Source organism: Chiloscyllium plagiosum, unplaced genomic scaffold, assembly GCF_037043375.1.
Source record: "Chiloscyllium plagiosum isolate Xiang-an unplaced genomic scaffold, Cpla_swu_hap1 HiC_scaffold_7, whole genome shotgun sequence".
Taxonomy (NCBI): domain Eukaryota; kingdom Metazoa; phylum Chordata; class Chondrichthyes; order Orectolobiformes; family Hemiscylliidae; genus Chiloscyllium; species Chiloscyllium plagiosum.
This window is the reverse complement of record NW_028270145.1, coordinates 33672281-33695556: the sequence shown is the minus strand read 5'-3', so window position 1 is coordinate 33695556 and position 23276 is coordinate 33672281. Positions and strand designations below refer to the sequence as shown.

Sequence of the window (23276 nt, the reverse complement as noted above, 5' to 3'; positions counted from 1 at the left end):
GCAAACAAGCGCAGAAGCCTTTGACCCGCCAATGATCATCTTTAACAATCTTCTGCTCAAGTGTGAGGGAAACAAGCTTATGAACCTGTTACCAACATCAGTTAAGCTACAATGGCATGGTTGCAAAACCCTGGACTTTCTTCATTAGACTCAGGTTATTTCTGGAAGGACTGAGAGTTGCCACACAGGACTCAAATTCTGTTTTGTTCAGAATTGATACCAGATATGTGAAGAAGAATGCAGTCATGGAATGTTGACTCAGGAGGTTACTGACCCTCTTTAACCCCTCCTCATAATTCCTCATTAAAAATTGCACAGTGAATAGTTCCAGGCAGATTTAACTGAATATAACATCTTTAATTCTTGAAGGAAAATACATCAACTACTTTATTGATGTGAAATTTTGTCTGGCCACATAACAAGCAAGTATTTGGCCTAATGATTGCCAAGACATTGGCTTCGATTTTCATTCTCTTGTCTGAGAATGATGGCACAGGGAGTAAGGGTCACCACTGTTCTTTTGATCTCACTGCCTCCCCTATTAAGTTCCAATGTTGAACCACACCTTTGAGCAGAAGAGTGGATGCTGTCACAGGCAGGAAGAGGACTACTTCTATAAATACATGAAGAGGGGTCCTGTTAAGCTAGATTTGCAGTTGCAGGCATAATTTTTCATTTTGAGCTCCACCTCCTCTCCTTCCTCCTGAAGTCTTTGCTTCAATGGAATGTGCTGGCTGCAGGAGACCTGATCATTCAGGAAATGATTGGAGGGTTTCAGCTATAGGAAGAGGTTAACACAGGCTGGGGCTTTATTCTCTGAACTGTTGAAGCCTGAGGGGTGACCTTATAGATGTTTACAAAATCATGAGGGGCATGGATACGGTGAATAGCTAAGATCTTTCTCCCAGGGTAATGGAGTCCAAAAATAGAGGGCATTGTTTTAAGGTGAGAGGGGAAAGATTTAAAGGGACCTAATGGAAAGCTTTCTCACATAGAGGGTGGTGCATGTATGGAATGAGCTGCCAGAGGAAGTGGTGGAGGCTGGTACACTGACAACATTTAAAAGGCATCTGGATGGGCATATGAACAGGAAGGGTTTAGAGGGATATGGGCCAAATGTTGGCAAATGGGACTAGATTAATTTAGGATATCTGGTCGGCATAGATGAGTTGGACCGAAGGGTCTGTATCCATGCTGTATGACTCTATGACTCTGTGACTGTAAATACTGGCTGGTGCATATTACAGCATACCCCCAGATCTTGGCAGGAACCCAAAATGCATTTTTCAGCATTTTTGTGTTTAGATAGCTTCTGTTGTACCTCTTCCTCTTATCTCCAATGTGTCATCCTGACTGATTGGATCTGCCAGAGATTTGACTGGTGCAGGCTGAAGACATCTTGGCATTAATTTTTGGGACAATTTGTAGAGACATAATCTTGCACTGTTCGCATTCCAACTGGATGTTAATAGATGGTCAAAAGTCATTGCACAGAAATGTTAACTCTGTTCGTCTTCCACCGAAGCTGTTGAGTATTCCCAACATTTTCTGTTTTCATTGTTAGTAACAGAGTAGCCTCCCTGTCATTGGTGGTTAGCGGTGGTTGACCTGAGGCCACACTGTTTGTCCGATACATGCAATCAGCGACTCTCTACACTTAAAAGCCAACATCGAAGCAAGCCCAAGAGCTCTCTCATTCTGACTGGCCACATCAGTAGTGAAGTGGACTGAGAGTGTGTCACCAGGAATATCCCTGACAGGAATCAGAGTGAAAAGATGCAGAGGCTCAGCATCCTGGACCGTCACTGTCAATGCTTGCCCGCTCACATGAATTGGACGGCAGTCTTTTCAAGAAGACTGGACTCATCAACATCTACTTGCTGGGAAACTCTGAGCTTCTTGAAACGCCGTTTCTCAGCCACAGTACTTGCTGTGGAGGGGACGCAGCAATGGTTCACTACTGGGAATGGCGGGACTGTCCCATAAGGAGAGATTGATTTGACTGGCTCTGAATTCACTAGTGTTTAAAAGGCATGAAAGAGGATCTGAACGAAACCCAAAATTCTAACAGGACTGGAATGTCTCGATGCAGGAAGGATGTTTTCCCCTCCCTGGTGCATCTAGAACCGGGAACTCAGTCTCAGCGTACAAGGTAGACCCTGTTGGACTAAAATGAAGTCTTTTCATTCAAAGGGTTAAGAACCTGCGGAATTCTCTGCTACAGAAGGCTGAAGGCTGAAGAAGTCACCTGATTATAGTCAAGCAAGAGGTGGATAATATTTTAGATTTTAAGGCGTCCAGGGGCTATGGGGAGAAAATGGGCAGCACGGTGGCACAGTGGTTAGCACTGCTGCCTCATAGCGCCAGAGACCCATGTTCAATTCCCGCTTCAGGCAACTGACTGTGTGGAGTTTGCACATTCTCCCCGTGTCTGCGTGGGTTTCCTCCGGGTGCTCCGGTTTCCTCCCACAATCCAAAGATGTGCAGGTCAGTTGAATTGGCCATGCTAAATTGCCCGTAGTGTTAGGTGCAGAGGTAAACATAGGGGAATGGGTCTGGGTGAGTGTGCTTTCCCGGGTCGGTGTGGACTTGTTGGACTGAAGGGCCTGTTTTCACACTGTAAGTAATCTAATCTAAAAAAAATGGGAATATGGCATTGAGATAGATGATGAGCCATGATCCTATTGAATGGTGGAGCATGTTCATAGAGCCAAATAGCCTACACCTGCTCCTAGTTCCTATGTCTGGAATTCTAATGTGCTGACTGTTGGGGAGGCATCTTGCAAATGTGAAGGTCTCTGTTCTCCCTCTCCATCCAGTGGAACAGGGCAATGGTTTACGAGAAGGCTGTGGGCAGTGCTGCTGATGGTCTTCCCTTCCGCAAGACAAAGGTCCGCCACCAAACTGGCCTGGCATTGCGGAGCGAACCCCCGATCATCAAGGTCCACAGGGCAGGCTTAGAGAACATTGGCCACTTCCAGTATCCTCGGGAGTGTCCTGTCAACCAAAGCAATTATTAATAAAGAGATCCACCACCACTTCCAGTGTGTTAGCACAGCCTTCAGTGGAAAAGGCTGTGTGAGGGCAACAACATCAGATCCGACAGCAAACTCATGGTTTACAGACCTGTGGTGGATCCCATCCTCTGATATGACTCTGAAATGTGGACTGTCTATAGTGGACACCTCAAGGCACTGGAACTGTACTGTCAATGCTGCCTGTACAAGATCATGTGAATTAGTTGGGAAGGAAGACCCGCCAACACCAGCATCCTCGATCAGGCTAACATCCTCAGAATCAAGGCACTTCATTGGCTACGATGGGCTGGGCACGTTGTCTGCATTACCGACACAAGACTCCCCAAGAGGGTGCTCTACTCCCAGCTTCGAAACAGCAGGTAAGCCCCAGGGGGACCGAGGAAAAGCTTCAGGGCTACCCTCAAGGCCCCACTGGCAAAGTGCAGCATTCCTACAGACACCTGGGAATCACTGGCCCAAGATTGTCCAAAGTGGAGGAAGAGCATCCGGAAAGGCATAGAACATCTTGAAGCTTGCCGTTGGGAAAAGGTGGAGGCCAGGCAAAAACAGCTAAAGGAGCGCGCTGCCACAACAACGTCCCATCCATCCCTTACGTGACCACCTTCTATCCCAAGTGTAACAAAGCCTGCAGTAGCCATATTGGTCTGTACAGCCACGTATGAACTCACCCTGACATTGGAAGAGAGTCATCCTTGCCTGCGAAGGACCATCAATGATGATGATGTTCCCTTTGCTCCTCACCGAAGCTCCAACTTAAGGTTAACAACTGGAAAGCACAGATCAAGAAGCAAATAAAAGAAAGTATCAGCAAAAGACCTCCAAGGTATTGGAAATGAGCCCTAGGAACATACTCGCAGAATAAGGTCCAAGAGCTAAACTTGAGCAAAAAGGAGCTCTCATATCACAACATGTAAAGCCTTTTTTTGGGCTATCAACCTGTCTGCCCCTATTTCCATTCCTGCTGTGCTCTGGCCTCATTTCTCTTGGCAAGCTCTGGGATACCCAAGAAATCCAGGCTCTCAGCATTCAATTCAATCCAAATGGCACTTAATTTCCATTTCACAAATCTAAACTTCAGATCCACCTGTGCCTCAAGGGCCTCCCACACACAACTGGGTTAAATTCTAGTTTCCCAAAACAGCATTTTTGGTTTTCCATATTTTTGCCTGCATTCCACCCGCCTACCTCCAATGTCCTGGCGAATCAACTGCCTCTTTCTGGATCTGGATGCGACATGAATAATGACATAGCGGCTTTGAGTCAAGAGTGTCTGTAAATGGAAATAGGCGGACGTACATTTGTATTGCATTTTCCTGATCTAAGATGTAGTGTTTTGTTTTGTTTCAACTTTAACAAAGTTGTCTCTCGCTGAAACAGAACACATTGCTGTAGATTTTGCTGGAACAATAAAATATATATTTATTAACTAAATAAATGAAGTTAAGATAGAATAAACCAAATGTTCTGCCTAAGTTCAAGATTTTTACGCACACTGCGTAAAAAATGTAATTCTATTCATCTGAAAACACTCCTTTATAAATTGAAAAGTAAAACAGTAGCTCTTGTACAGTTCCCAAGCATACATCTAGTACAGTACCCATAAACAGACCTTGAGTAATACCCAAAAGTACCTCTTGTATAATACTCACACCAGTGCCTCTGTTTCTAACACTTAGATAGGTTTAAATTGTTAGTTACTTTAGCTTATGGACTGGAACTGCAGAAAATGTCTTCCTGGAGCTTTTAGACCTGAGCTTAAATATACTCAGCTTTAGGTAACCTTTTCAGGATTTTATCCTGACACTTCTGGTCTGGGATTAACACTATCTCTTTACTCCAAGGTAAGCCAGTTTGCTATATCCTTCCCTTCTCAGGAACACTGGTTGAGACAGCTATCTTCACAGGTTTGCTCAAAGTTCAAAGTAAAACCAAACAAATTTCCTACTCTCCCACTCCCACATCCCATTCAGAAGTGAACATATGCATTGCTGTATCAGGTACAAATAGCCCGCTGGAGACAAAGCTCAGATTAAGTTAGGGTTTCTGGTCAGCATGGATGAGTTGGACCAAAGGGTCTGTTTCTATGTTGTACGTCTTTATGACTCTATGGTGGCAGTTCACAGTCCACAAACTCATCTGACTACAACTCACACTGCATGGATTGGGGAGCTGATATTTGGAAGGTTACCTCTGCATTACAGAGATGATTATGATCAATCCACAATGACCAGTGATATGGTCAAGGTTATTTGTGGCCAGAATTTGTATTCGACCTGGTTAGATACTGCATGTGATTTGCATGCACAATTCTATGATTTCAGATGTTATCAAGTTATACTGTTCAGGTTCCTGAAGAAGGGCTAATGCCCGAAACGTCGATTCTCCTGTTCCCTAGATGCTGCCTGACCTGCTGCGCTTTTCCAGCAACACATTTCCATCTCTGATCTCCAGCATCTGCAGACCTCATTTTCTCTATACTGTTCAGGTGCCTGACTACTGCAATTCAAATCCCATGGCAGATGGTGAAATTTGAATCAATGAAAGTCTGAAATAAAAAAACTGGTCTACTGTCAATTGTTGTAAAAACCCATCCAGCTCATTAATATCCTTCAGGGAAGGAAATTTGCCACATGTAACTCCAGATCTGCAGTAATATGATTGATTTTCAGCTGCTCTCTGAAATGGCCCAACAAGCCATCCAGTTCCAACAGCAACCAAGGATGGGCAATAAATGTTGGCCTAGCCAGTGACATCCTCAGGTCATGAAGGAATTTTTAAAAAGTGATCTGATCTTGGCATTGCAATGAAAATGTTGGTAATCTTCAAAGCATTGAGATGATGAACTGTATTCTAAGTAAGTTGGAGACATGCCATGATGATGTGGTGAAGCTGCTGCTAAACCTCATGGCCAAATGGAGAGATTGAGAGATAGTCATTGCCCATGGAACACGCCTGAGATGCTGGTCAACATTGAGACATAGAGGGGCAAACAGCCAGGTGAAGCCACCAGGTACTCGCTCTGACTTACACTCAGGGAATAGTCAGAATCTAGTTTCTCTCCGCTGTTTGGGAAAATAACAAGCTGCATTCAATAAAGTGAGATTAGATAATGATAAAATGGTTACACAGGCAATGGGACTTTTGCTGCTCACCAATGAGTTTTCTCACCTTGCCACTAAAGCCATGGGGTGGTTAATTGGACTAGTTTTGTCTTGACATCCAGAATCTAATTTTTTTGATCTTATCATATTTTCACAGTTGACTCATGACTTCCCCTGTTGTTCAGGGTCAGGCAAGATGCCAGCTAGCTCAGGCAACATGGTGGTCACATCTCATCTGAAGAGTTAGCTCAACAGTATTATTACAACACAGATGAATTCTATTCTCACAGGCCAGTTGCCAATTCTCAGATTTGACATCCATAATTATGAAGTACTTCGAGAGATTCATTGTGGCTCACATCAACTCTAGCCTCCCAGACTGCCTTGATCCCTTGCAATTCACCTACCGGTGTAACTGGTACACAGCAGATGCCATCTCCCTGGCCCTACATTCATCCCTGGAACATCTGGACAACATGGATTACCTACACCAGGGTCCTAATTATTGACTGCAGTTCTGCCTTCAACACCATAATTCCAACCAAACTTATCTCCAAACTCCAAGACCTAGATCTCTGCTGCCCCTTCTATAATTGGATTTTGGACTTCTTGACTAACAGACCACAATCAGTAAAGAGGGGTGACAATGCTTCCACCTCCAACAATAACCCTCAACACCGGTGCCCGGCAAAGTTGAATACTCAGCCCCCTAATGTACTATTTATACACACGCAATGATGTGGCCAAATTCCACACCAACTCCATTTCCACATTTGCTGATGACACCAGCATTGTAGTTCGGATCTCAAACAATGACAAGACAGAGTACAAGAAGAACATAGAGGAACCTGATGAAGGGCTTTTGCCCGAAAAGTCAATTTTTCTGCTCCTCGGATGCTGCCTGACCTACTGGCTTTTCCAGCACCACTCTAATCTTCAATCCATCAACATCAGCAAATTGAAGGAGGTGGTCATTGACTTTAGGAAGCAGAGCCGAGGTCTAGGCTTGTTTGCATCAATGGAGCTGAGGTGGAGATGATCGAGAGCACCAAGTTTGTGGGAGTGATGATCACCAACAATCTGTCCTGGTCCACCTGCGATGACACTATGGTCAAGAAAGCACAACAACATCTCTGCTTCCTCGAGAGGCTAAAGAAATTCAGCATGTCCATAAAGACTCTTACAATTTTTTATAGATGGACCATAGAAAGCATCCTATCTGGATGCGCCACAGCTTGGTATGGTAACAGCTCTTCCCCAGACTACAAGAAATGACAGAGTTGTGAACACAGCCCCATCCATTTGCAAACTAGCCTTCCATCCATTGGCTGCATTGGGAAAGCAATCCACAAAATCAAAGACCCCTCCCATCCCAATTATACTCTCTTCCACCCTCTTCCATTAGGCAGAAGATATAAAAGTTTGAATAAACATGCGAAGAGATTCAAGAACACCTACTTCACCATTGTTATCAGACTTCTGAATGGAGCACTTAAATGTTAATGTTCACCTCTCTGTGCACCTTATCAGCAGCTGTAACATTGTATCCTGCACTTTGTTTTGTTACCCTGATGCACAATTCCTCTGAGCAATACTGCAGCCCTCTCCAGTTTAACCTTCACTCTTGCCTCTTACCATTCTATTGAACTTCTCTTTTGAAATCCCATTCCGTTATCTTTGATTAGCATCTTACCTTCAACTGTTCCATGTCTTCTCTCCACCACTTGGCTGCACCCACAAATATCTTTGTAGAATCCCTATGGTGTGGAAGCAGGCCATTCAGCCCATCGAGTCCACCCAGACCCTTTCCTGTATTCCCCATCACTAACCACACCAAGCCTACACACTCTAGTCAACTTAGCATGGCCAATCTACCTAACTTGCATATCTTTGGACTGTGGGAGGAAACCAGAAACCCACGCAGACACAGGCAGAATGCGCAAGCTCCACACAGCTAGTCGGCCAGGGCAGGAACCAAACCTGGGTCTATGAAGCTGTGAGGCAGCAGTGCTAACCACTGAGCCACCGTGCCATCCTGTGATCCTTCACAAGGAAAAAGGCAACTTCTGCTCCCGTTGTCTCTTATGAAGCATTAAACACTTTGACTGATGCTGCTTGTTGTATTATGCAGCAAATTTTGACCTTTTCCACCTCTATTTGTGTGCCATTCCACCATTTATTTCTTTTGAAATCTAAATCAAAGGGGACAAATCATTCAGTAATCTTCCACAGATCAGTCCAATTTAATTGAAGCACAAACTGTTGAGCAAAACAAATTACTTACATGTAAGGATGGAGTACTGCGTGGGTGTGATCCGAATTCTAACATAATGCTATCCTGCAGCTTTACAGAAGGAATCTTTTACTGTGGTGTGCATTAAAAAGTGTACTTCAGGCATCTTTCGTGAGTTTGGAAGTTGCAAGCTCCCTTCTTTGTGTTTGAAGTTTCTTCCACACAGACGTTTAAAATAGATAGTCAGTGAAGGTCAAGTATTGAATTCCATAGATTGAAAATGAAAAGGAGACTTCTAACCATAGAGTAAATGCAACTTGGTAACTTGCTTCGAATAAACATTAAAATATATCGTATTTAATTTATTGTTTCTGTGAACAAAATATTCACCACATTTATAATGAATTCATGGACCTGAAATAAAAACAATAAGTCCTGGAGGAACTCAGCAGGTCCGGTAGCTTCTGTAGAGAGATAAAGCCAGAGTTAATGTTTCAAGTCTGATATGTCTCTTCTTCAGTAAATACCATGGTATGAACATGGCTGCCCTGTTCATTAAATATTTAAAACACTTCACAATAAGTATTTAAAAAAAACACAAGGGCACATTTTTGGGTAGGAAGGATATTATTAAGCTGGAGAGAGTTCAGAAGAGATTTATCAGGACGTTGCTGGGAATGGAGGGTTTGAATTATAAGGAGAGGCTAGATAGGCTGGGGCTTTTTTCACTGGAGAGTAGGAGGTTGAGGGGTAATCTTATAGAGGTTTATAAAATCACGAGGGATATAGATAAGATGAATGACAGTTGTCTTTTCCCTAGGATAGGGGAGTTTCAAGACTCGGGGCATACTTTCTAAAGTGAGAGGAGAAAGATTTAAGAAGGACACAAGGGGCAACTTTTTTACAGAGAGAGTAGTTTATGTATGGAATGAACTGCCAGAGGAAGTGGTGGATGCGGGTACAGTTACAACATTTAAAATATATTTAGATAAGTACATGAATAGGAAAAGTTTGGAAGTATATGGGCCGAGTGCAGCCAGGTGGGACTAGTTTAATTCGGGATTATGGTTGGCATGGACTGGTTGGGCCGAAGGGCCTGTTTCCTGCATGACTCTATAAACACAGAAAAGGAGCAGAAGTGGGAGAGGTATGGTGATGATTAAGAACTTGAGGTGGAAGATATATGCCATGAAAAAAAAATGATTTTGAAAGGATACAAATGTACTCTCACCGGTATCTCTTTAAGATGAATGTGTACATGACTAGGAAGCAATGAGGAAAAGTATCGCTCAGGCTCTCAAAAATTATCCTCTGTAAGACACTGCCCAGGGTTCCTCAGATGATTTGTAATTGTGCACGAGATATCTCAAAGAACAGTTTCTGATAATCTGCTCATTGTTTTCCTCTTCTTCTATAAACTTGCCTCAACCTCTTTCTAGCTACAAGCATTTCAAACTCCCAATATTGAGAATTGAGATGAAACATGATTCCTACTGTTTTCAGCCTCAATGTCTGTTTCCCTGCCTTTCAGATCACAATCTGCCATCTTCCCTAACTCCCACTCCTCATTGCTGGCCAAAGTAGAGGCCAGAAGAAATAATGTGTCAGGTTAAGAAGTTCAGTAATCCATCTATCAGGCCCGCTGCCAAGGAAAGGCCGGCAGCATTCTCAAAGATTTTCCCAACCTGGCAATGCTTTTCTACTACCTCTACCATCGGGGAGAAGGTGCAGAAGCCTGAACACATGCGCCAGCCGCTCTTGAAACAGTTTCTACTCTACTGTTGTTAGAATACTGAATGGACTCACAAACTCTGAACATTCGCCTGTACCTGTGTTTTTGTTTTTGCCGCTGTTTACCTATTACTTACGTATCTATGCTATTTAACTCTGTGATCTGCTTGTACTGCTCGCAAGATAAAGCTTTTCACTGTGCCTTGGTACACTTGACAATAAATTCAATTCAATTCAATTCAATTCAACTATTTTCCTGATTCAGGTTTACTCTGTGTTAGGATGGCAAAATCCATCCATTGTTCTCAACCATTCATTATTTCTCTACTTGCCTCACCTCGTTTCATGTTTTCAACCCAACTTGTGCTTTGCACCATGGACTTTACCCCAGTGCCTGCATTATTAAATCAAGAAATTAAACAGTTGCCTCTTAGCAGGATGCAAAAGAAAATGTGTGCTATTTAAACAGAAGTACGAAAGGAAAAGCTACTGGTGAAAGATTAGTTTCTGACACTCTTAGTTCAAGGGACAAAAAGAACAGCTGCTGAATCTCTGAGGAAGGAATGTTGGTGTTCTGCCTGTTCATTCATTGCCACAGGGAAGATCACAAATCTTTCACCTCCTTGTTTTTCCGCCCTGAAATTCCTGCTCACTGATTCACTACACTGACAAATAAGAGAACAATCTGATTAACAGCTACACTTTAATTCAGTTCTGTTGCTGAACAATTGACTGAGAGGGATGTAGTGCTCCCATTGACTGGAAAGGGGACAGTGTACACCAGTGAACTAAATTTGTTCAGTGTTTAATATCAATGCACTCCGCAACAAACTTTTTTTGCTGGTAAAGATTTCAGCTGTAAACAATGACATAAAATTTCCCAACAAATGTTCCTTGAATAGTATATTTAACCACTGCATTATTAACACATTAGTCTGTCGCTCATGTGATTGTACAGATGGTGGTAAGCGTGCACAAACTGTGCGGGATTTCTTTTAACCACTTCTCCCTGCAACCCCTTGTAACTGCTTGTCTTTGTGGTTTTTAAACTGGATCTGCAGGGACATTCCATTGTGTCTGGGATTTAGGGGCCAGATTTGTGACTGACTGTGTGAGCAACAGCTCAGGTTGAGAGCAAGCAAGTGAGCAGCAGCCTGAGGCGTTCTCTGCTTCTCAGAGCTCCCTGCCCCTCAGCTTCCTCAGCTCCCCCAGTGTTACTGTCCTTCCCATGTCATTCTAACTCTGGGAACCTGGTTGCTGCAAACACCCCGTCCCTGTGATACCTTCTCCATGTCTTACCCTCCAAGGTTTCTTCTCTGCCCGCGATTCTGTAATTTCTAGGGTTTTGCTTTCTCTACACTCTACACTCATTATGCGCCTGCTCCTCTGGGCTCCTGCTCCCTCAATACTCCTACACCTTCTAGCTTCCTACATCCTCAGTTCTGCTGCACCCTCAAAACAACTACTTCCTCAATACTCCTACAACCAGTCGGCTCCAGTTCCCTCTTTCTGAATACTCACTCAAAGATCCTGCTCCCTCTGCACTCCACTTGCTCTGTGCTCCACACCCTATGTTCGCCACTCCTTCTATACTTCTGCTCTCTCTATATGCATGCTTCCTCCACGCTGCTGCTCCCTTTGTAATCCACTCACTCTATGCTCTTGCTGCCTCTATATTCCACTCACTCTACACTCCACTTGCTCTCTACACCTGCTCTCTCTATGCTCCACTCCCTTGATGCTCCACACTGTCTATACGCTACTCGCTATATACTCCACTCTCTCTATACTCCACTTGTTCTGTAATCCGCTCGGTCTATAATCCACTTGCTCTGTACTCCACTCTCTCTATGCTCTCTCTTTTTCACTCGGGAAAACCTTTGTGATTGCTGTTGTCGAATCAGTCCCACATTTCACCTGACCCTCTTTAATTCACAGATATACTGCACACCCTCCTCACCCCACCCCAGTTGTCAGTGAACAAGAAATCCATCTCTAGATCCCTTAAGGTTCACCTCTGCCAAAAGCTGAACTTATATCAGTTTACTCACTAAAGACTGGGATATGACTCCAAAAACAGACCGGAGTCTTGCTTCCCACCACTACTGAGAAAATTCAGCGCTTGGTAGCCAGCAGGGATGGTGGCCAGCCACTCCAGCATTTCAAACAATCATTTCTGTCTTTCCTCCTTCCTTTAGATTTACCTTACACTTGGTGACAGGTAAACTTCTGCTGAGTTCAGTTATCATTCACTGGTCTATCATTTTCCAAAACCCTTCTCCCTTCTTTCTGGACACAGCCAGTAGGAGTCAGCAGTAGCAAAAGGCGAGAGGACCACAGGAGAACAGCAAGTTACACTAACCCAGAAACCTGCTCACACCAGGAGCAAGAACATACTATCTGATGAGGCCTGAGTCCTCATTTTATCAAGGCCAGCAAGTTGCAGATCCCTACAGGCATCCTAATCAGCTCACCAGCCCCACTGCCCATCCAAATAGAGAAAGGAAGAAAGACTTTCATTGAGACAGAGGAGGGCAATTGTAACAACATGAAGATCATTAAAGGAAGGAAACAATTGGGAGGAGCATAAATGTTGGCCTGCAATGGCATGGCAAAGAGAGTTGTAATTTTGAACTGGTCCTGGCTATAGTGAAGGACTCCTGCTGGGTAGTTGAATGCTAGGTTTCCTTTGCAGGTTGCTGGCTTCAGCGTGGACTATTAGAAAGGTATCCCACGTCTGTTCCTGAGAGGACCTGATGAGGGAATCATGAGGGAGTTGGGAAGAGGCTGTGTCTCTCGCAGCCAAACTGCCACCCAATGATCTTGGTGAAACAGAGTATGTACTGAAGACAGGCGCTGTCTGACAGCATTTTGAATGCTGGGAGGGCGAGAGTGTGATGTTGGAAAAGCACAGCAGGTGAGGTAGCATCGGTAGAGCAGGAGAATCAACATTTTGGGCAAAAGTCCTCAGGAGCAGTCCTCACTTTCAACGAGTAGTTTGAATGCTGCCAGGAAACCAGGTGTTGGCCTACATTGAATTGCACACTCAGTGAATGAACGCCCTTCCTTGAACTGTTCCTGATAGGGAACAGCACAGGGCTATGTGCATACTCCTGTACGATGGCCTGGACTTGTGAGAATCCAGCAATCTGAGCAGCTTTAAGTTCTTTTCTGTCCTGCTTGAGGCAGAAATGAATGAAATGTATATTAAAGCATCGGTGGCCTGGAGCATCAACATGTATCTAGTAAACTGATGTTAATGACAGTCATTTGGAAGCAACCGGACACATACAAACTCAAGCCCAGTGAGCTTCACTGTCTCAGGCAGTGTTAGGCACTGTTATGGCACTCAGTTTCACTGGTTAGTTAACCCATGACTCATTACCACTGATGGTTCCCCATAGACGAGGATGACTTTCTTCCACTCTCAGGGTGAGTCCGTAGGTGCCTGTGCAAACTGATGTTTCTTCCGCAGACTCTTGGGGCAGAAGGTGGTCATAGGAAGGGGAGGGTGGGATGTTGGTGTGGTTGTGTGCTGCCTTTGCTTTTTTTCACCTGCTTCCACTTTCTCCCAACGGCACCTCTCCAGACTCTTGCCATCTTCCCAGGTGCCCCTGCTCCACTTTGGATGGTCTTGGGCCAGTGATTCCCAGGTATAGGTGGGAATGCCACACTTAACCAGTGAGACCTTGACAGCATCCCTGAAGCACTTCCTCTGCAAGATTTACTGCGGTAATGCACCAAGGTTCCTTCGACAGCACCTTCCAAAGCCACAACCTCTATAATCTAGATGGGAATATGGGAACACCACCATCTGCAAGACTCCCTTCAGACCACTTGCCACCTAGATTTGGAAATTTATTGCCGTTTCATCAATGCCACTGGGTCAAAATCCTGGAATTCCTTCCTTAATGGCATTGTGGATCTATCCACAGCAAATGGACTGTAGCAGTTTATGAAGGTGGTCCACCACCTTCTCAAGGGTCAACTAGGGAGGAGCAATATACGCTGGCCCAGACAGTCAGGCCCACTTCTCATGAAGTAATTTTTTAAAAATCAATGATTTGTGCACCTCCAGATCTTTCTTCTGATCTTGCAGCAGATTTAAAATTGCTTCCTTTTAGATTGTCACATCTTATTCTTCTTCCCAAAATGTCTCATCTTACATTTCTCTGTATTAAATTTAATTTGTCATGTGTCCACCTGTTCCACTTTGATTTCTTCATCATTGTGTATGATCTCTTGAATCCTCTCACTATCTCATCACTGCTTTGTTTCATCTTCTAGAGTCATATAGCATGGAAGCAGACCCTTCAATCCAACTTGTCTATGCCAACAAAGTTCCCCAACCCAAACTAGTCCCACCTGTGTGCATTTGACCTATATCCTCTAAACCTTTCCTAGCCATCTATCTGTTTAAATGTCTTTTAAATGGTGTAATTGTACCCATCTCTACCACTTCCTCTGGCAATTTGCTCCACATACAGAACGCTCTTTGTGTGAAAAGGTTGTCCCTAACATCCCTTTTAAATCTTTTTCCTCTCTCCTTAAACCTATACCCTCTCATCCTGAACTCCCTTAACCTGGGGAAAAGACCTTGCCTATTCACCTATCTATGCCCCTCATGATTTTATAAATATCTATAGGGTCACCCCTGAGCTCAAATGCTATAGGGACAAAAATCCCAGCCTATCCAATGTCTCCTCATAAGTCACACCCTCCAGTCTCAGTAATATGCTTACAACTCTTTTTTTGCAGACTTTCCAGTTTGGTTACATTCTTACTATAGCGGGGCAATGAGAACTGTATACAGTCCTCCAAGTTTGGCTTTACATTACACCCAACTCCTGTACTCAATGCTCTGACCAATGAGGGCACGTATGCCATATATCTTTTTCACCATCCTGTCCACCTGTGCCACCACTGTCAAGGAACTATGTGCCTGCACCCCAAGGTCTCTGTGTGCAATAACACCCCCCAGGCCCTACCACTAACTGTGTAAGTCCTGGCCTTGTTGTCTTATCAAGATGCAGCACCTCGCATTTTTCTAAATTGAATTCCATTTGCCATTCCTCCACCCACTTGCCCAATTGTACCCTTCACTGTGCACTATACCACCAATTTTGGTGTCATCCACAAACTCCCTAACCTCGCCTCCTATTTTCTCATCCAAATCATTTATGTGAATGATGAATAACAATGGATCCAGCACTGTTGCTGCACACCACTGGTCATAGGCCTCCAGTCTGAACAACATGTCTCTACCACGTCTCCTACATCAAGCCAATTTTGTATTCATTGGCTAGCTCTCCCTAGATCCCATGTGACCTAACCTTACCAACCAGTCTACCATGCAGAACCTTGTCGAAAGCATTGCTAAAGCCAATGCAGACCACTCTGCCTTCATCAGTTTCCTTGATCACCTCTTCAAAAAACTCAACCAAGTTAGTGGGACACAACTTCCTACACACGAAGCCAAGCTGACTAACCCTAATCAGTCCTTGCCTTTCCAAATGCATGCAGATCCTGTCTCTCAGAATCCCCTCCAACAACCTAACCACCACTGACACCAAGTTCACCAGTTTATAGTTCCCTAGGTTTCCTTGCAGCCTTTCTTAAATAATGACATGACATTAGCCACCATCCAATCTTCTGGTAGCTCACCCACTTCTGGAGATGATACAAATATATCTGCTAGGGATCCCACAAGTTCCTTCCTTAGCTTCCTACAATGTCCTGGGATACAGTTGATCAGGTTCAGGGTATTTATCTACTTTTATGTGTTTTAAGATCTCTAAGTACCTCCTCTTCTGTAATATGGACTCTTTTCAAGACATCACTATTTATTTCTCTGAGTTCTCTAGCTTCCATGTCTAAATCTCCACAGTAAATACTGACACAGAATATTCATTTCAGATCTCACCCATCTCTTGTGATTCCACAAATAGATCACCTTATTGATCTGTAAGGAGTACCAAACTCTACCTAGTTACTCTTTTGTCTTAGCGTAAATGACAAATGATCACTTCCACTTTTTTTTTTCTATATATTTGTAGAAGCTTTAACTGGTTGTTTTGATATTTGTTGCTCGTTTTCTCTCATTGTCCAATTTCTTCCTCTTCGTTATTTGTTATCATTTTGCCAGTTTCAAACATTTTCCTGAGGTTTCCTGTGCAGCATTGCACATCACTTCCAATTGCAAAGGAAGGTCACACTCAGTTTCCTTAGTCAGCCATATAACTTGGTCAGGGAGTCTTTCTTTCTTAATAGCAATATCTTTGTCGAGATTTATGAAATATTGCCTTAAATGTCTTCAGAAAAACAAACAAACTAGGGGCAGGAGTAGGCAGTTCAGCCCTCTTGCCTTTTCCGCCATTCAATACGATCGTGGCTGATCTCATCTCGACCACCACCACCATAAGCCTTCACTCATTAAAAATCTGTCTATCTCCTCCTTAAATTCAGTGAAGGCCCCTACATCCATCACACAATGGAACATTGAATTCAATGGATTCACGACCCTTTGAGAGAAGTAATTCCTCCTTATAGAATCCCTACATTGTGGAAGCAGGCCATTTGGACAATCGAGTTCACACCAACCCTCTGAAGAGCATCCCACCAGATCCACCCCACTAATCTATTCCTACGACCTTGCATTTCCCATGGCAAATCACCTAGCCTGCATTTTCCTGGATACTATGGGCAATTTATCACAGCCAATCCACCTAATCTTTGGGCTGTGGGAGGAAACCAAAGCATCTGAGGGAAACCCATGCAGACACAGGGAGAATGTACAAGCTCAACACAGACAGTGACCTGAGGATGGAATCGAACCCGGGTCCCTGGCGCTTTGAGGAAGCAGTGCTAACCACTGAACCACTGTGGCAAGACAACACATCAGTACTGTACATCTGGTGCCACTGGCTGAGGAGCAATACACAGAAATGTAGGACAAGTCAATACAAGGCATGCAATGCAAAGCTCAGCATCTAGAGAGGCTCACAGAGAGCGATTGCTAAGAGAGGAAGTGAACAGACTGGAGATGCAGCCTGGTCCAACCCATGAGTTGTGTCTGTATCCCTAAGTGCACAGTATGCTTGCTGCAGCACTACAATGATAGTTGCTGTTTCACTCTGAGGTGCAACTTTGAAATGCAGGATCGTACTGAGCATTCTTAGAGGGGCTGGCAAATGTCAGATGTCAATGTCTGTGGAGGTGGGATCCATGTGGCCAATGCCTTTGGAGTGACTCTGAGGCGTCACACCCAGTGTCTAACTTGGATGCCCTCAGAAGCACGTTGCTAGGTACCAGTTCTGACTTAAATTACGAAAATCCATGACATCTGATTTGCTCATAGCCAGTGATAGGGCAAGAAACTGCATACTAATGAGCATCACTGCAACATTTGTTGGCAGGGCCGAGCCTGAAATCTGTCTCTCATGACAACCCAACTTCATTCTGTCCCCAAATCCTCATGATATTAGCAATGTGCATGGTTCTTATTGCACTTAATCAAGGCCTTTCCAGACCAATATGCAACAATATTCTAAGAAATTGTCCCAAATACTTGGTTTGATTTGATTTATTATTGTCAGGTACAGTGAAAAACTTTGTTGTGTGTCAGTACAGTCAGATCATATCATACAAAATTCATGGGGTGATAGAACAGGCCACAAACTCAAGTTTCAGGTTACCTTTGCAATTTCAATTCATCCAATCCAATGAAAGGATTAAAATTGTCTATGATAATTGTGGTGCCATTATTATGAGTGCAATTATTTCTTGATTTATAATCTGACCTATACTGACAGGTTTCCTAAACCACTTCTTTGAGTCACAATTTACCCTTTTCACCTCATACCGCTGTTGTTTCTTATGTCCACTCAAACGGATTTTACATTTTAATCCGTCAATTCTCATTACTGTACAGATCTGGTCCCTGATTAACAGAGTTACCCTTCCTCCTTTCCCTTTGTACTGTCCTTCCACATGTAAAACACCATGAAAAATTCAGATTCCAACCACGGTCATATTGCAATCATTCTCATACTGTTATCACTCTCATTTATTTCTATTTGTGGTACCCATCTTGTTAAAAAGGAAAACGTGAGGACTGCAGATGCTGGAGAACAGAGTCGAGAGTGTGGTGTTGGAAAAGCACAGCAGGTCAGGCAGCATCCGAGGAGCAGGAGAATCGACGTTTCGGGCATAAGCTCTTCATCAGGGATAAGGAATCTTGTTAAAAATTCTGTCCCTTCCTAGATTATATTCCCTACAGTATGGAAACAGGCTCTTCAGCCCAACAAGTCCACACCAACCCTCTGAAGAGTAACCCACCCCTACCATATATTTACCCTGACTAACGCACCTAACACAATGAGCATTTTAGCATGGCCAATCCACCTAACCTGCACATCTTTGGATTGAGGGAGGAAACCAGAGCACCCAAAGAAAACCCATGCAGAGACAGGGAGAGCGTGCAAACTCCATACAGACAGTTGCTCAAGGTGAGACTTGAACCTGGGTCCCTGGCGCTGTGAGGCAGCAGTCCTAACAACTGAGGCACCTTGCCTTCCTGTTATACTCTGCTTATCATTGCCTTCCTGATGAAGGGCTCTTGCCCGAAACGTTGGTTTTCCTGCTCTTCGGATGCTGCCTGACCTGCTGTGCTTTTCCAGCACCACTCTAATTTTGTCTCTAATCTGCAGTACCCACTTCTGCCTTATCATTGCCTTTCTATTGTTACTCAGTAATATTCCCTTTACCTTTCCCATTCTCTGATTATGTTTGAGTTTTAAAATCCTCAACACAACCTTAATCGCACGATTTGAGGATACTGGTCCCAGCACAGTTTGGGTAAAGGCTATCCCAATAGTACAGCTTCTTTCTCACTACTGGTGCCAGTGTTGTTGAAACAAAAGCCATTTCTCCCACATCCGTGTTTAAGCCATGCAGTAAAATGAATTATTTATTCTATACCAATTTGCTCAAGTCTTGTCCCTGATCACAGAATGAATGTGATTTGCCTCACCAAAACTGTTGCATCGATTTTTCATACTCAGCAAACTAGCAGTCTCTGATTGGTCAATTTCTGGAACAGGGTGTTCCTAAAGTTGTCAAGTCGCAAGGTTCAATTCTTGCCAACGACTGGGGAGATGCTTAATGCAAGGTTTTCAATTGCTTGGTCAGGACAGTTCAGGTGCCACTGAACAGGATTTCAAATGTTACAGGCAGTGAGGAGGAGAGATAGCAACTCTATGTTCGGTATATTGCAATTAGTTGTACTGTTGGAAAGACAGCTGAACTGAACAGAATCTGTGTCGGGGACTTAGTGGGAGTCATATACAGTATGTGCTGTCAGACAGCTCTGTGCTGTCAGAACACAGGAGGAGGTTCTAGGTATTTGAAAGTAGCTAAGTATTGGAGTGCTGATGAAATGGAAAAGTTGTCAGCGCTGTGCTGGGAGAGGCCATAATGGACTCAGAAGAAACCAGTAAGCATTATCAGGAATCTTGTGAATTTATTCTTTTAGTAAGTTCCTTGCATCTCGCACTTTCATTACTTTAAATATACAGTTAGATCCTTAGCCACATCATAACACAAATTTGATGGTCTGGCCTAGGATTGTGACACTTTGCATCCTTTCTTGATGCATCGCTGTGTCTAAATTACAGATTCCAGCCCATCAACTTTGAGCAGAAGTTCCTCAATCTGCAGACACTTCACTGCAGATGTGTTTGCTGTGGATCACTAGCCCCCACAAGCTAAATCTGCACAAATGAACATCCAAAATAACAGCAGAAGTGGACCACCCAGCCCTTCAATCCAGCTCCACTATTGAATAAGATCTTGCCTGGTTCTATTTGTGTTTCAAATTCCGCATTCCCATCTATCCCTCACCTGACAAGAATCTCTCCACCTCTGTCTTTAAAACGTTTAGCTCTGGATAGTAGGGGACTCTAAAACTAGAGGGCATAGATTTAAAGTGAGAGGAGAAAGATTTAAAAGGGTCTTAAGGGGTAACTTGCTCACACAGAGTGTGGTGCTTGTGTGGAATGAGCTGCCAGAGGAAGTGGTGGAGGCTGGCACAATTACAACATTTAAAAAGCATCTGGATGGGTACATGAATAGGAAGAGTTTAGAGAGATATGGGTCAAGTGCTGGCAAATGGAACTCGATTAATATAGGATATCTGATTGGCATTTACCGGGTTGGACCGAAGAGTCTGTTTGAATGCTGTACAATTCTGACTGACTCTAAATAGTTTAACACATTACCTAACCTCATTTGTTTATTTTATATTTAACTTCCTAAGTTTCATGCTTAGAATATTACTCAGTGGTTATCCCTGAGTACAAAATGGCATCTGACTAGGTAGGTGGTAAATTCATGACATTGCCATTTCTCCCCAATTCCCCCAGTTAAAAAAGGAAACAACTTAAAACTCACCAGTTGCCAACCTGCACATCTCATTAATACCACCAGGCTTCAGTTTTTGAGTCCAACTATCTCTGGTTCCTTCTCTCAGATCATTCCTCTTTTGTGAAAGACAGCAAATCCTACTTCATTGCAACAAATTCCCTTCGTTGCCAAATATATAGATTTAGGCACTCCACTTACAACTGCCAGTTTTGTGTCATTCAATCTGCTAAACCTTGCGTATTTATATCAGCTTCGATTCCAGAGAGCTGAATCAGTTATTGCTGGCGAGGGAAAAACTTCTAAATAGTTAACTGATTAGCACACTGCAGCTAATTCCAGCGGTAGGCTTGTTTAACTCTGACTAAGAATGAGAAACAAAAACCTTACAATTTACTGTTACATTCAATAATCGTTTGCTGAAAAAGACATATTTTGTTGAAGCTTTTTTGTCTTGCACTCATCAGAAACACAAAAGAGAAAACAACTTTGTCTCCCTCCTCATGCAGTGTACATGTTGTTTTCCCTTCCTGTGTAACTTCTTATGAATTGTCCTGATGAGTACAATACAAAACAATTCAACAAAATATGACTGTTACAGCTAATTTAAATGTTAAATACAAATTTGATTAGATTATAGAAAGAAATCAACTGTTAAAACTCTCTCACTTACCAAATTGCCAGATTCATGCAACAAAAGCAAAAAGTGCTGGAGAAACTCAGCAAGTCTGACAACTTCTGTGCAGAGAGAACAGAGTTAACATTTTGTGTCCAGTGACGCTTCTTCAGAGTTATGAAGAAACTCTGAAGAAGGGCAACTGGACCCGAAACCATTATTTCTGCTGTCTCTCCACAGATGCTGCCAAACCTGCTGAGTTTCTCCAGCAATTTCTATTTTAGGTTTTGATTTCTAGCATCCTCAATTCTTCATATTTTTTTGTCACAGATGCAAGCATCCAGTCTTGCCACAGTCAGCCTTTGTGTTCCACTTTTGTACAACGTATCTACACCACTCTCAGTACAGCATTTTGTGCAAGAATGTATTCTTTTAAATTTCAAGCAGACTGTCTCGTTTATAAAGACAGATACGGTCACACTGACATTTTCTCCTCCCACTAAAATTTAATGGTATTACATGAACCACACTGTTACTCTCCTTTAATATTGCCTGCTGATGGGAACACACACAAGAAAGCAGTACAACTCTGGCTTTAATACAAACAATCCTTGAGGTCCTTTTGGAGTTAGATCATCCAGAATTAGTGCTCATGAAATCAAAATATGTTATAGACTATGACCCAGACTGCAATTGTCCACCTGCATTTCCCTTACCGTGTGCATCTAAAGTGAAACAATGACATGCAGGAAAACAGTTTGTTTCTTCTGCTTGGTTCCACTTTTATGCATTCACGTATTATCCGGGTGCTCTAGTTTCCTGCTTACTATCCAAAGATGTACAGGTTAGATGCTAAATTGCCCACAGTGTGCAGGGATGTGTAGGTCTGGTGGATTAGCCATGGGATATGGAGGGTTATAGGGGATGGTGAGGGTCTGAGTGGGATGCTGTTTGGAAGATCAGTATGGATTTGATGGGCTGAATGGCTAGCTTCCAAACAGTAGGTATTCTATGATTCTAGGAAAATGTAAATAGGTAGAAAGACCACTTATTCTTCAGGCTCCCTTGACGGAACATAGTAAAGACTTAAAATGTACCAAAATTGCTTGAGCTCTACCCTTTCCCGACTCCACTGAAAATAAATCTTTGTTCAGTGGCTGATCATTATTCACTGGATGAAATCAGAGATTTAACAGAAAGATCTGTCCTATGTTTTGATTGTTTTTGGACCAGCAACTAGGAATAAAAAGGATAACTATCCAAAACCATTGACACCAAAGGATGTTCCTGGTGACTGAAGCTGTAACTAATGCCTGTTACTGCAGTATCATCAGACCCTGCAGCACCACGATTTCCCTCAGACCTTGGGATGAATTTAAATGTTTTTATAGCAGACTTTGAAAGAATTCCACTAGGGCACACTAATCAGAAGCAATGAAAATAAATTTTATTCTCCATTTAACATCTTGATGGGAGATCTTTCAAATTAATAACATTTTGTACTCTTTTAAAAAGCATGAGAAGACTCCAGAGGGAGAAATGGGTCATATGTCTGTTGGAGCGCATTTTGGTTACATCCTTTAGATGTGGTAAGCCCGGAGGTTTATCATCTTGATGCATTTACATAAGCTTTGCGATTCAGCAAAAATGAAGTTCGCTGGACACCACTATTCTCACATTATGATTTAGACATTACAGTCAGCAATGCATAACATAGTTCTTTCAATAAATGCAGACAACCAGCGTTGCATTTGGACAGAAAAGCCACAGAGCATTTCAGTGGGGTTTCTATTAGTGTGTGAGTTATCAAAAATGTCATTTTATCAGGGAGTAGGCACAAGGAATCCATGCACTAAATAATAACGCAGCTTCTGTATTCACTTTTGTGCTTATTTTACTTCTGGAGATCATTTTACACAGAGACCTCAATGCTACATGTCACACTGCGAAAGCAAGTACAAATGAAAACAAAGGTAAGGAAATAGTTTTATGCTTTTAAAATTAAAGCAGAACATCTAAACAGCCCACACTAACATTTATATGGTTTCATCAGGAGTGTAAACATCCGAGAGTGCTTAATAAAGACCAAATGCTAAACATTTGAATTAGGCACGATGACTGAAAACAGGTCAGCAAAC

General features: G+C 43.0%; 1 long non-coding RNA gene across 3 annotated transcripts in view; it reads right to left on the bottom strand.

Annotated features, from left to right (window-relative positions):
• The window catches only part of LOC122551997 (uncharacterized), a 92612-nt gene that overhangs the window by 18225 nt on the left and 51111 nt on the right, over positions 1-23276 (bottom strand). The window contains exon 2 of one of the 3 annotated variants that reach the window (XR_015757522.1): positions 3707-3804. The exons of 1 other annotated variant lie outside the window; for it this stretch is intronic. This is a non-coding gene — a long non-coding RNA (uncharacterized LOC122551997). Of the gene's footprint in view, positions 1-3706; positions 3805-20552; positions 20646-23276 lie in introns of those variants that run through there. One more of the 3 variants, XR_015757524.1, reaches the window with a different exon arrangement.